General features: G+C 50.8%; 1 long non-coding RNA gene across 6 annotated transcripts; it reads right to left on the bottom strand.

Annotated features, from left to right (window-relative positions):
* Positions 1 to 1792: 1792 nt before the first annotated feature.
* On the bottom strand, positions 1793 to 13347 carry LOC103886509. 6 transcript variants are annotated; one of them, XR_001905118.3, is made up of 6 exons: positions 12170 to 13347; positions 11653 to 11756; positions 5422 to 5502; positions 4950 to 5050; positions 2364 to 2597; positions 1793 to 2269 (listed from the first exon to the last, which is right to left on the bottom strand). It is a non-coding gene; the product is annotated as an uncharacterized LOC103886509 (long non-coding RNA). The 6 variants fall into 6 exon arrangements; XR_002523557.2 differs by having other exon boundaries at positions 12380 to 13347; XR_002523555.2 differs by having other exon boundaries at positions 11653 to 13347.
* Between the last annotated feature and the right edge of the window lie 888 nt (positions 13348 to 14235).

Genomic DNA, 14235 nt, shown 5'->3' with positions numbered 1-14235 from the left:
GTGCGTGCCTGTATGTGATGTGTGTGTTGTCTGTGTTCATGTGTGTAATGTGCAAGTATCTGCACATGTGTGTGCTTTTGTGCATATGCATGTGTGATTGTGCATGTGTGTCTGCATGTGTGTTCATGTGTGAGGATGTGTAATGTCTAATGTGTACATGTCTTTGCACATGTGTGTGAGCACGTATGGGGGTATACCACATAACATCATCACTCTCTACAGCCTTGCTGAGTCCCTGATGCCCACCAGGCCTGTCCCTGTCCCCAGTGCCATCCCAACAGAGCAGGCAGGACAGCTGGAGAAACAGAAATCAACAACACAGAAAGCCTGAGAGGTGGGAAACCCAAGGAGGGAGGTGAGGGAGGGCTTCCTGGAGGAGCTGTATCATGAAGAAGAATTGGGGGAAAACCTCCGGGATGGAAGAAATGTCTTGTATGGAGTCTTGGCAGCGAGGGCCATCCTGGCAGGTGTCGGCAATGGCAGTGAAGTCCACGAGACCAGGGAGGGAGAGGGCAAGGACAAAAGGTGAGGCTGGAAGGCACTGTATGGAGTTGACCCTTTACCTTGAAGGCCCAGGGGAGAGATAGGAAAGCGCCATGCACATAAGCAGAGGGGGAAGGAGGAGGGTATCTGTGCTGAGAGGCTGCTTCTACATCATGATGGCCTCATCACCTGAAGGAAGATGCTGGGTTCCAGCTCCATCTTGGCCGCAGCCCTGTGTTCCCTGGCCTGGACTTCCTCCTCCACTTTTTGGAACTACTGGGCCCAATCCTGATGCTCTGGGCAGAGTTCAGGACTGCCAAACACAGCAGTGAGGGCAACACCAGGCTCCAGGTCCACATTCACAGCAGTGAGGGCAACACCAGGCTCCTGCTCCACGTGCACAGCAGTGAGGGCAGCGCCAGACTCCAGTTCCACGTGCACAGCAGTGAGGGCAGTGCCAGGCTCCACCTCCACGTGCACAGCAGTGAGAGCAGTGCCAGACTCCAGTTCCACATGCACAGCAGTGAGGGCAGTGCCAGACTCTAGTTCCACATGCACAGCAGTGAGGGCAGCACCAGACTCCAGTTCCACATGCACAGCAGTGAGGGCAGTGCCAGGCTCCGGCTCCACGTGCACAGCAGTGAGGGCAGCAACAGGCTTCAGCTCCACGTGCACAGCAGTGAGGACAGCACCAGGCTCTGCCCCATGTGTACTACATGTCCCAGCCCCCCAGCACTCTCCCTGGAGAAAGAACTTGAGCCCTCTCTAACCACTCCTGCCTGTGGCTGCACCCCAACCTTCACAGCCATCCCAGTGGGGACCCATCCTCCTCTAAGGGCAATACAGAACCAGAAACCACAAAGCACTATTCTTGTATGGAATACCCTGAAGGCCCAGAGAAGATTCCACTTAAAAGTTCCACTGGTGGCAGGAGTTTGCCTACTGTTGGTCTTCCCAGATTCGTCTCTAAATTCAATGCAATTCCACACAAAATCCCAAGAGGGCTATTTACAAGTGTATCCCAGCATTCACATGAAAGAGTAGGACCAGGCGTAGCCAGGAGAAATTTTGGAGAAGAAATCATTGGAGAGACATTATGCTCCCATTCCTTCCTTTGACAAATATTTATTCAAGGCCTAAAATGAGCCAGTCATGATTCCTGCTCCACGGGAAACAGTACCAGCGAAATCCCACTCAAATGGAGCTCACACTCAGCTTCGGGGAGAACAATAATAAACACACAAGCTTTGGGTGGTAATAAGAAGTCAACATTAAACAGTTTGAAGGTGTTATGAAGAAACATAAGGTCAGTGATTTTGTTATTTATTCATATGCAATGGATCACCCCAAAACACAGTGGCTTAAACCAACAGCAAGGATGTGATCACCATTTCTTGAAGCTCTGGAGGCTGACTGGGCTCTGCCGGATGGTTCGTGCTGGAGGTTTCTCTCAAAGTTGCAGTCAGATGGCTGTTGGGCTGTGTCATCTCGAGGGCTTCACATTTCTGGTGGCCTTGGCTGGCTGTCTGCTGGGAACTCCCGAGGCCTGAAGCTGGAATACCCACATGGTATCTCTCCAGGCAACCTGGCTTCCTGACCACAGGTCAGCCTGCCCTCTGTGTGAGCATCCCAAGAGAATCCACGTGTGGCATTGTGACAGCTAAGCCTCAGAAGTTACAGAGCATCACTTCTGAAAATTCCATTTGTCCGGGCAGTCACAGGAGTCTGCCTGGCTCCAGGTAGGGGGCATGGACCCCCATTTGATAGAAGAAGTCCCAAGGTCACACTGTGGAAAGAGCATGGGGAAAAGAAAGATGGCGGCTGGCACGTTTGGAAAAAACATTCTGCCAAGTCCAGCATAAGGGAACAGAGCGACTTACAGTCAGAATGAGGAGGCCCAGCAACACGCAGAATATACAGGTAGACCGCAGGATAGAGCAGAGCCCGCAGAGAGGCTATTCAGCATGTGGGGGCGTGGCTTGCAGCGGAGGGACTGTCAGTCATCAGCGGGAACGGACGGCTGCTCCATAAATCTCGTGGGGACCAATGAGGAGAAAAGCACAGTGGAGGAATCCCACACAATCCTCAGAAATAAGTAGCCCGTCGATAAAGACCTGAATATGAACAACAAACTGCTCTAACTCCTAGAAAAATACATAGAAGAGTATCTGTGTGCTGCAACAAGACACCACCTCACACCCATCAGGATGCTACTATATTTTTTAGAAAGACAGAAGGTAAGTGTTGGGGAGGATGTGGAGAAATTGAAACCCTTGTGCAGTTTGGTGGGAATGTAAAATGGTGTGATAGAAAACAGTATGGAGGTTCCTCAAAGCACTAAAAATAGAATTGCCATATGATCCAGCAATTCTACTTCTGGGTATATACCCCAGAGAATTCAAAGCAGGGTTTTGAAGAGATATTTGTACACTCACGCTCATAGCAGCATTGTTCACAGTAGCTAAAATGTGGGAGCAACCTAATATGGTTTGAATGTCCTGCCCAAATCTCGTGATGAATTGTGATCCCCAGTGATCCCCAGTGTTGAAGGTGGGGCCTGGTGGGAGGGGTTTGGGTCATGGGGGCAGATCCCTCATGGTTGGGTGATTCCCTTGCAATAGTGAGTGAGTTCTTGTGAAACCCGGATGTTACAAAGTGTGGCATCCCCCACCCCTCACTCTCTTTCTTGCTCCAGCTTTCACTCTGTGAAATGTTCGCTGCTGGTTCACCTCCACCATGAATAAAAGCTTTCTCAGGCCTCCCCAGAAACAGATGCTGGCACTATGCTTCCTGTACAGCCTGCAGAACCAGGAGCCAGTTAAACCTTTTTTCTTATAAATTGCCTAGTCTCATGTATTTCTTTATAGCAATGCAAGCACGGCCTAACACACAACCCAAGTGACTGGTGAATGGATAAACAAAATGTGGTCTCTCCATACAATGGAATATTATTAATCCATGAAAAGGAATAAAATCCTGACACAAGCTGCAACACAGGTGAATCTTGAAGACATTATGCTAAGTGAAATTAACCAGACACAAAAGGACAAATACAGTATGATTCTACTTACATGAGGTACTTAGAGTAGTCAAATTCATAGGAACAGAAAGTACAATGCTGGTTGCCATGGGTGGGGGCAGAGAGAGAAGGGAGAGTGGAGAGCAATTTAATGGGTGTAGAGTGTCAGTTCTGTAAGATGAAGACAGTTCTGGGGATTTTTAATTTACCACAATTAAAAATTATACATAGACATGCATACATATATATAATAAATTGTGTGTATATATAACAAATTGTATATGTATATACAACTTTTTAAAATAATGTATTCGTGGTGTTACATAATCTTAGGATAGGGAAAACTGTCCTATTTAAAACAGGAAAAAAAGCACTCATAAAGGAAATATTGCTATATGACCAAATTGACATTTTCTCTGGAACAGAAGATGCTATCACAAAGCTGGGACATGCACTGCATTTCCCCTGTCCCTGCACACCTGTGGTCACCTCTGCATCTCTCTGCCTTATGAGACAGGTGGTCGTCTGGACTCTCCAGCCACAGCTGTCTTCCTTGGGCCCTGTGGGAGGGCTTGGGACTTGGCCAGCAGGAGCCCAGGCAAGAGGCTGTAGGGCTGAGAAGGGCCAGGTGAGGAATCTTAGTCCCAGGACCCTTCGACAGCACCACGTGGGCTTGCATAAGACCAGCTGGGCAGCTTGCTGCACGCAGCTCCGTCTCCCTCCAGACCTGGGGATGGCAGGGCTGTGGCTCAGTGCCTGCTTGGGGAACTGCAGCAGCCCCTGTTGGTTTCTCAGTGCCTTTGCTGTTAGTCCCTCTCTTAAACTCTCCTCAAAAACCAAATTTGAGGGTGCCAGTTGTTTCCCTGTTTGTTAGAAAGGGATAAGGCCAACACTGGAAGCATATTCCTGGCACACGTAAGCCATGGGAGGATATGCAGCCAGCCCTCTGTATCTGCAGATAGCTCTGCATCCTCAGAGTCAACTAGCTGAGAATCAAAAATATTTTTTTAAATAAATAATAATAATAGGCCGGGTGCAGTGGCTCATGCCTATAAATCCCAACACTTTGGGAGGCCAAGGCAGGTGGATCACCTGAGGTCAGGAGTTCAAGACCACCCTGGTCAATGCAGTGAAACCCTGTCTCCACTAAAAATACAAAAATTAGCCAGGCGTGATGGCATGCACCTGTAATCCCAGCTACTCAGGAGGCTGAGGCAGGAGAATGCTTGAGTCAGGGAGGTAGAGGTTACAGTGAGCCAAGATCGCACCCGTGCACTTCAGCCTGGACGACAGAGTGAGATGTCATCTCCAAATAAATAATAATACGAGTTTGAAATATACCCTTTAACAACTACGCACATAGCATTTACATTATATTGCCTATTACAATCTAGAGATGATTTAAAGCACAGGGAGGATGTGCATAGGTTATAAGCAAATACCATACCACTTTAGATCAGGGACTTGAGCATCTGTGGATATTGGTATCTGTGGGAGGCCTGGAACCGATCCCCCAGGATACCAGGGATGTCTGCACACAGTGAATGTCTACAACACAATAGAGAGACGACAGAGTGAAAACTGCTGACTGCCTAGTGGAAAAGGGAGTGGCCCACAACCACATGTCGGGGAGAGCCACCTTCCACACTCAGCAAAGATGTTCCATCCTAATCCCCAGAAGCTATTTATGTGTCACCGCGTATGGCAAAAGTGACTTTGCCGATGTGGTGAAGTGGACTTTGAGATGGGGAAAGCATCCTGGATGACCTGGGTGGGCTCAGTGCCGCCACAGAAGTCTCCATAGCAAAGGAAAGAGATTTAAAAACACTGCACTGCTGGCTTTGAAGATGGAGGAAGGAGGCACGAGCCAAGGAGAGGTGTCTCAAGAAGCTGGGAAGGGAGAAGAAAAACATTCTTACCTAAAGTCTTCAGGAGGGTGCAGTCCTGCCGACACCTTGCTTTGCCCAGTGAGACCCGTGTCAGACATCTGGCCTCCAGAACTGTAAAAGAGTACAGCATCTATGTTGCTTGAAGCCACTAAGTGGTGCTGATTTGTTTCAGCAGCAACAGGAAACTCATACACCTTCACCAGGAATCATGGAGAAGCAAACAAAAATGACAAACATGACAATGGCACACATTCCACACCCTTCGACACCGAAGGGTCCAAGACACAGAGAAGCTGGAGTGCAGGACAGGAGGCTCGCTTGGGAGAACAGCTTAGCAGCATTCCAGGACACTGACGCGCCCACACCCACGACTTGGCGAAGCTACTGTGAGCCCTGTAGCCCAGTGTGGTCTCAGGGATGGCCCCCGGTAGCCACGCATGTGTGGGCCCCTCCCACATTGGTGCTGGGTGAGTTTGTGTTTTGCTTTAACCAGAGGAAGGCACAGCCTGGGTGTCTGGGTCCGGGCCATAGGGAAGCCTGGCAGTTTCTGCTTTCATACTTCTGTGGGCCCAGAACCCCGATGGATGGACCAGCTACTCTGCTGGAGTGGCCACGGGGAGAGGGAGAGAGGCCAAGCCATCCCAGTGTCCCCCTGAGCCTTCCACTCTAGCCGCCATCTGACCGTGAGTGAGACCAGCAGAACAGCCTGCTGAGCCCAGTTAAGCCACAGAAGCAAGACAAATAATCAACAGGTTGCTTTAAGCCACTGAGTTCTGAGTGGTCTGTTAGGCAGCATTAGGAAATCAGAGAATCTGGACCGGGACCTTCCCCAGAAGCACAAGGAGAATCCCCCCCACTGGTGAAGCCCTGGAATGGCATGCAAGGGGTTGGGCGTAGTTGGGTTCACCTGTAGTCTACAGAGCAGTGGACTCCTCACAGCAGCTAGGATGAAGGAGCTGGATCAACACGTCCCACCATGGGTGAGCCTCAGAGGTATCACATGGCTATTGGAGACTCCATTTATGTGAAATTTCCAGCAGAGATAAATCCAGAGACAGAAAGCAGATTGGTGGTTGAAGGGGGACTCCGGGTCGGGGGCTGGTGTACTGCTTAATTGTATGAAGTCTCCTTTAGGGGTGCCAGAAATCTTTCGGAACTAGATAGAGGTGACAGCCACACTGCGTTGTGAATGTGCTGAGTGCCTCTCAAGCATACACTTTAGAATGCTTAATTCTATGTTGCGTGAATTTTACCTCAATAAAAGAAAATTATGTGGAGTGGAAAAAGCCATTTGCAGAAGGATATGTGCGAACCGATGTGTATGAAAAAGTACACAAATAATCTCAAATGGATTTATGGATGTACACAGTAAAAACATAAAAACATCTACAGGAAATGTGGTAATCAACCTCAAAAGAGTGTCTCATCCAGGGAGAGAGAGGGGAATGAGTTCTGAAAGAGGATGGGGCAACGGCGAGGGAGTGGGGTTCCAGCCGAATCAAATGTTTATTTCCTGTTTAAAAACCAAAAGCAAATGTTGCTCTGCATTGAATCTGAGTAGTGGGCATGGATGGGGTTATACTTTTCGGTATGTTTGAAATATGTCATAATTTAGCATAGAAAACAGAACCCAATCCCATTTCCCTGTTCTCCCAAAAAAGAGGCACCCTGGCGCTGGCACGTTGTCAGGCTTCTCTGAGAGGCTCTTCTGTGGCAAGATCTCAGGCCCTTCTCGCCCAGGGTGGTGCACAGGGCCAAGGTTAGGGCGGGCAGGCTTGGAGGAGCTCACCCCAGGAAAAGCTGACACATGGTGCTTTCTGCAGCTGGGCCCCCTAAGTGCATCTTTACAGCAACACTCCAAAGAAGGCCTGATTATAACTCCCATTTTGCAGATGGGGAAACTGAGGCATGGGCAGTTACATGACCCAGGTGGCAGGAGACAAGCTGGGATTCCACCCCAGGCAGCTGAGCTCCCAAGGGCACGCCTGACTGCATTTACTACCCTGCCTGGCATCCCAGACACTGTCCCGCCTGAGTCCAAGTGATTGCACAGGTCTGCCTGGGCTGCACCTGAAGTCCTGGGGGTTGGCACTTCCTTTTCAGAATATGTGCCGCCCTCACCAACCCACTGTCTGTGAGCCTCACGTCTACAGACTTCCAGCACCCACCCTCAGATGAGCCAAAGGAAAAGGAAACAACAGGTGAACCCCACAACCCCTGGAAGCCCCCAGATAGGGTCTGAGGACTTTGAAATTGGCTCAATGATCACCTTTGACTCCTAGTCCAGACAATTCTCCGCTGTGACACCTGGGGTGCCTTGCACTCACTGTCACCCACAGACATGTACAAGGAGGGTTTTCAAGCCACTCCTCTGAACCTGGTGCACAGCCACTGAGCTGTGAGCCTGGGAAGCCCCTGACACCACTGCACAGGCTCTGAGTAGCAAGTGCAGGGGACAAGCAGCTGCTGTCTCGCCACACCTCAGTTGTCCTCCCCAGTGAAATGGGGATGGTCCTGCCTGCCTCACTGGGTGTGTAAGGACTGACTGGGCTGGTACCTGCAAAAAGCTCCTGGAGCAGTACGTGGTAGCCGGCCTTGAAATTTCTAGATGTTGCCATTACTGATCAGGAGAGGCCTGGGCTGGACATTGGTGAAGCGTTTGCTCTCAATTTTGCTGCCACCATCAGTGTGCTAAGCTCCTTCCCTCCTAGACCCAGTGCTCACATCAGTGCAAGGGGTGAATAGACAGCCTGGAGCCAGAAGAGCTGCCCAGACTCTGCCCTAAGGCTGAAAGCCCTCCCTCTTCCTGGGCCAGCTGGGATCCCTGGAGAGCCTGATGTTCCCAGAGCCCTTGTTCCCTCTGCTGTGATCCCTAGCAGAGCCTCATGGGCAATCCCCCCAGCTGGCCCTGCCTGAGCTCCCTGGCTGTCCCCCAGCAAACATCCACAGAGCCCTGTGAGGCAGGATTCCTGCAATGGGGTGTCCATAGGGCTCACACTGCCAGGAAGCTGCAGAGGTGGGATTTAAGCTCAGGGCTGTGGACCTCTGAAGCCCCACTCCTTCCCCCTCCTAGGGAAAGAGCACAGTCACCACTGCATTCAGGCTCTGGGGCCAGGTTGCCAAGGCTGAATCTTGCGCTACCACTTATGAACTCTGTAAGCAAGTAAGAGCTTGTTCTGTCGTGCCTGTGTCCGTATTTGTAAAAGGGAGGACAATAGTAGCACTGATATCAAAAACCAAAAAAAAAAAAAAACTCATTCTTTTTCTATGGCTGCATAGTATTCCACGGTGTACGTGTACCACATTTTCTTTATCCAGTCTATCGTTGACAGGTATTTAGGTTGATTCCATGTCTTTACTATTGTGAGTAGTGCTGCTATGAACATATGTGTGTATGTGTCTTTATTATACAACAATTTATATTCCTTAGGGTATGTACCCAGTAATAGGATTGCCGGATGGAATGGTATTTCTGTTTTTAGGTCTTTGAGGAATCACCACACTTTCTTCCACAATGGTTAAACTAATTTACACTCTCAGCAACAGTGTATAAGCGTTCCTTTTTCTCTGCAACCTCGCCAGCCTCTGTTATTTTTTGACTTTTTGATAATGGTCACTCTGACTAGTGTGAGATGCCGTCTCATTGTGATTTTGATTTGCATTTCTCTAATGATCAATGACGCTGAGCTTTTTTTCATATGATTGTTGGTCGCATGTATTTTTCTTTTGAAAAGTGTCTGTTCATGTTCTTTGCCCACTTTTTAAAGGGGTGGGTTGGCTGTTTTTTCTGGTAAATCTGTTTAAGTTCCTTATAGATGCTGGATATTAGATCTTTGTTGGATGCATGGTTTGCATAAATTTTCTCCCATTCTGTAGTTGTCTGTTCATTCTGTTGAGAGTTTCCTTTGTGGTGCAGAAGGTCTTTAATTAAATCTCATGTGTCAATTTTTGCTTTTGTTGCAATTGCTTTTGGCATCTTCATCATGAAATCTTTGCCCATCCCTGTGTCCTGAATGGTATTGCCTAGGCTGTCCACCAGGATTTTTATAGTTTTGGGTTTTACATTTAAGTCTTTAATCCATCTTAATTCTTGCATATGGTAGAAAGAAGGGGTCCAGTTTCAATTTCTGCATATGGCTAGCCAGTCATCCCAGAACCATTTATTGAATGGAGAGTCCTTTCCCCATTGCTTTTTGCCAGGTTTGTTGAAGATGAGATGGTTGTAGGTGTGCAGCTTTATTTCTGGATTCTCTATTCTAGTCCATTGATCTGTGTGTCTGTTTCTGTACCAGTAATCATCTTGTATTCTTTCAAATATTGTCCAGGCCACTTGAGAAGGAAAAGCAGCCGGTGGCTATCAGGAAGAGGGAGCTCAGCACAATTCCTAGAGTTATAAATTGTCTTTGGATGCCTGAGTAAAAAGGGGCTTAGAAAGGAATTTGTCCAAGACCCTCATCTTACAGGGGATGCCTGATGTCTGAATGCTGTTGTGACAGGGCCACCCAGCAGCCAGTGGTTCGAGCTGGGATACGATACCCACTACAGCCTTCTCCTGCTACATCCCTGCAGCCCCCGGCTGGCAGCAAAGGTGAGCAGCAGCACTTGTAAGAGAAAAATTATAAATAAGTGAGACTTTCTAAAGCACACAGAGGCAGGAAGAAAGCAGAGCAGTCACCCGGGGGCTGTGTCACAGAGTCTGGCATGCTGTGAGCCTGATACAAGTGAAAAGAGGTTCTCCGCAATGCTGGGCTGGAGCCATCCCTGCAAGGTTCTTTCCCCTCCCTCTTGGAGGGAAAAGGGCTTTTCTTTACCTAATGACTTTCTTTCCATAGCCATAATTTGGGCAAATGTACTTCCTGACAACAGGCACATCAGCCTGGGGGCTTCTGGGGCTCCTTACACCCTGTGCCACACAGGAAGGAGGGAAGCGTCTGATCAAGTGGCCAGCTGCAAAGAGCAGAGTCCTGGGCCAGACAGTGGGCTCCAATCCCTGCCCTCGAGGGGTCGGCTCTCGGCGGTCTGGTAGCACTAGTTTCATCTGGAATCTCTTAGGGCCAACCTGGTTCTTCCCACGCATCCTGGGTCCCTGCTCCACACCAAGCCCAAGGCCAGGATGTTGAGCACCACTGAGTCAGGCTGGAGGAGCTGGTCTAAGGGAAAAAGCTCCCTCAGTGCTGTACAGAGAGAGGCCTCGGTCAGAGTGGTCTCTACCTGGGATCCAGGTGGGCCAACACTGGATGGCTTTGCCCCATGAGGCAGTGAGGGAAAACATGTCAGAGATGTGGAAGGAATAGAGCAGGCAAGAAATGGGGCTGCAGTGGCGGGGGAGGAGGGGCAGCGAGGGGCAGGGATTTGGGCAGAATAGAAGATGGGAGTCATGTGGATCTGGCTTGTTCAGAGCCCAGACCTGGCACCTGCCTGCTAAGGTGACTGTGAGTATTCATGGGAGAGAATGCAGGCAACGGGCTACACAGAGTAAGTGCTCATGGAAGGCCAGCTGCTATCACTGTGGCAGAGGGCCTGCCTTGGCTTTTCAGCAAGATGTCTTGCCAAACCCATTAAAAGGCTCACTCTGGGCCGGGTGCAGTGGCTCATGCCTGTAATCCCAGCACTTTTGGTAGGCCAAGGCGGGAGGATTGCTTGAGCCCAGGAGTTGGAGACCAGCCTGAACAACAAAGTTGTTCCACAAAAAATCAAAAAATTAGCCGAGTGTGCTAGTGTATGCCTGTAGTCCCAGCTACTTGGGAGGCTGAGGCAGGAGGATGGCTTGAGCCCAGGAGGTCAGGCTGCAGTGAGCTGTGATCATGCTACTGCACTCCAGCCTGGGCAACAGAGTGAGACCCTGTCTTTAAAATAAAAAAAAAAGGCTCGCTCTGACCACAGCAGGAATCTATCTGTGGCAGATGGCAGGTGTCTCCACTGAGGCCCGTGTGCCCAGTCACTACCTGGTCATCTGAGGGAAACTGAGTCAGGGAGCACCAGAATGCCCAGAGAACCATAGGAAACAGCATAAGATTTACAGGGTCTAGGAATATAGGGGATCCCCAGGACCCAAGGTAAGAGGATCAGTGGGAGGCCCTGGACTGACAAACCCTGTGGACAGGGGAGGACCTGGGCCCTCCCAAAGTTGGAAGAGCTTGCAGCTGAGGGCTAGGGAACCAGGAGCCACCACCCCCATCCCAAAACTGGGCTAGTCAGCAGACCCACCCCCATCCTTCAAACAGCCCTCCTCTGAGGCTGGGGTGACTTTCAGCTGCCTACCTGGGGCTTCTGGTTTTCAAATATTCAGAAACAGCTCCTGGGGCCCGTAGCAGACGATTTCTGATTATTAGGTGTATGTGGATCTAAGACGTGGAGTTCAGAGCCTAGGGAAGAGTTTCCCTTTCATGCAGAGCAGACTCTGCAAGGGCACCAGAGACCCCGCATTTCTGGGCACACGGCCCCCCATGCTCAGGTGCAGTCTCAGCATCACACGCAGACACATGCTACATGCCAACGTGCAAGCACAGACAACACACGGGCCAGGTGTGCACACAGGCACACACACCTCCCACACATGTGCACACACCCTCATGCCCTCACACAAACCCTCACACCTGCACACACCACACACACACGCACACGCACACACACGGCCCCTTTTACTCAAAGCCACAGACTTCCACGCTCAGGTCCCGCACCTCCCCTCTTCTCTCCTTCCTCCCTAGTTTTTTGGAACAGAGCCTGGGGGCATCTGGGTGAGGGTGTTGGGCCCTGAGTTAGCAAACTGAATCCTCACCTGAGAGGACCAAGAGTGTCCAGAGCTCAGGGTGGAGTGGGGAAATGCTCCTTCCTTGACTAGAGGCAAAAATGCTGTGATACCCTTAGAAGGATCAAAGCCAGTTCTGACCACTTCTCCCAGAATCAGGTAACGGCTCAGGAAGCTACGCTCATCATTCCATATGTCCATCCAAACACCACAGTCCATACATCCGTCCCTCTCTCCTACCCAAAGTCCAGTGGGCTGCAGCAAATATTTCGGCGACCCCTCACTCCAGGCTGGGCCCTGGGACTGCCGTGGCGGGTCCCCCAGTCTCAGTGTCCCCTTAGCTGGAACTCGGGGAGCCCTGCAGTGGCTGGAATGGGCCGAGGCTCAGCCAGGTCTGCAGATCCGGGCGTCTGTGCAGTCCTATGGGGGTCGATAAGGAAATGGGATTCCTTTCACATAAATATGATTTGCACATCCTGGGGACTCCATCTGTGCAGCAAAACTCTTTCTCCCCCGAGGCTGGAGGGCGGGGCCGACGGGGCAGGCAGGGGTGGCGCGAACCAGCACCCGCGTTCCCCGAGGAGAAACATTTTTATCACTTCCGGAAATATGATCGAGCTGTCAAAGCTCATGAACTCCGCTAGTAAATTGTGAAACAGACGTCTCAGTTCTGTTCGGAGCCGCAGAAAACATGACAGCTGTAATCAATTAGGGTGGTTCCTGCCTCTAGCGCCGGCTGCCTCGGATTCCAACAGCATTCCTGGCGACTGTGAGCGCCTCAGGATGCGGACCCTGGCCCCGCGTCCTGCTGCCTGACTCCTCCGAGCTGGGGCCGTCCACGGGCTGGGGGCGATATGACAGCAGCCTTTCCGCAGTCATCGCCTGCAGGCCTGGCGCCCTGCACGGAGGAAGAGGCCTCGCTCTGGGCACCCTCCCGACGCGGAAAACTCTGAGGGCACCCTCTGTTTCATTGGCCACAGCTGGGCCACGTGACTCTCCAGAGCCAATCACCTGCCAGCACAGTAGGCGGCTGCTGATTGGCCTGGACTCGTGGCAGGCAGTCGCCATTACAGGCACTTCCGTGGGTGTTTAGTGCGGCCCCTTCCCCAAATCCGTGTCCTAAGATGGAGATTTTAATGGAACTGGCTTTCATTTTCCGCAGCACCGTCTCCCTCCTTTCTTCCCTCCCTTCTTTCCCTCCCTCCCTCCAACAATGAGCGGCCTTTCCTGTAGGAAACTACCTCATTCAGTGTGGAGAAGGGGCCAGTCGCAGCCCCACCACAGGACGGGGAGCCTGACCCAGCCCCGGCTCCTCGGGCTGCCTGGGGATCGGCTAGATGGACCCTTGGGAGATCTCGTCTGCTGGGATCATAAACTGTAACAAAAATACAGCCCCAAGAGCTTCTTGTCCCGCACTTGCAGAAGCCAAGGCAGAGGCACAGAGACCCGGATGATGGACAAAGACACTGAGCTCCTGTAACACCCTGAACTCCTAGACTCAGCAGTACCTGAAGCCAGAGCCACACACTGAGCTCCTCATTTTGGAAGCCTGTTTTTTCTTTGTTTGTTTTTTCCTAAAGTAGTCTGAGTTGTGTTTCTGTCATTTGCAGTAGTCCATGAGATACATTGTGGCTGTGTTTAGTCAATAGACATTTATTGAGTGCCTGTTGTATGCCAAGGTCCATGCTGGGCGCTGAGACCAATGAGTAAAACCCGCTTTCCCCATCCAAGCAATTGCATCTCTTTCCTCTTTCAGTGGCAGACATTAACCGCTCTGTCGCCACTCTGCGCCAAGAATCATTCTTGATACTTTTCATACATTTTCTCACGTATTTGTTACAGCAGTGCAGTTGGACTGCCACGTAGACCCTTGAACTTGCAGTCCAGTTGGGTAGAGGCAGATGTGTCAACCCCCAGTGGAAGAGCCTTGCTCACAACAGAGTAGTCACAACTCTGTAGGGCTGGTCAGCAGGGACGGTCTCAGAGGAGACCAGTGTTGACGGATGGCCGAGAGGTGTCCAGGGGATTACAGGGGCAGGCATTGGCCCCAAGCAGAGAAAGAGCAGACCCGAAACGGGAAGAGTTGCAGAAAATCC

Source organism: Papio anubis, chromosome 7 (assembly GCF_008728515.1).
Source record: "Papio anubis isolate 15944 chromosome 7, Panubis1.0, whole genome shotgun sequence".
Lineage (NCBI taxonomy): Eukaryota > Metazoa > Chordata > Mammalia > Primates > Cercopithecidae > Papio > Papio anubis.
Note: the sequence above shows the minus strand (reverse complement) of the source record. Positions and strands in the feature narration are given on the sequence as shown.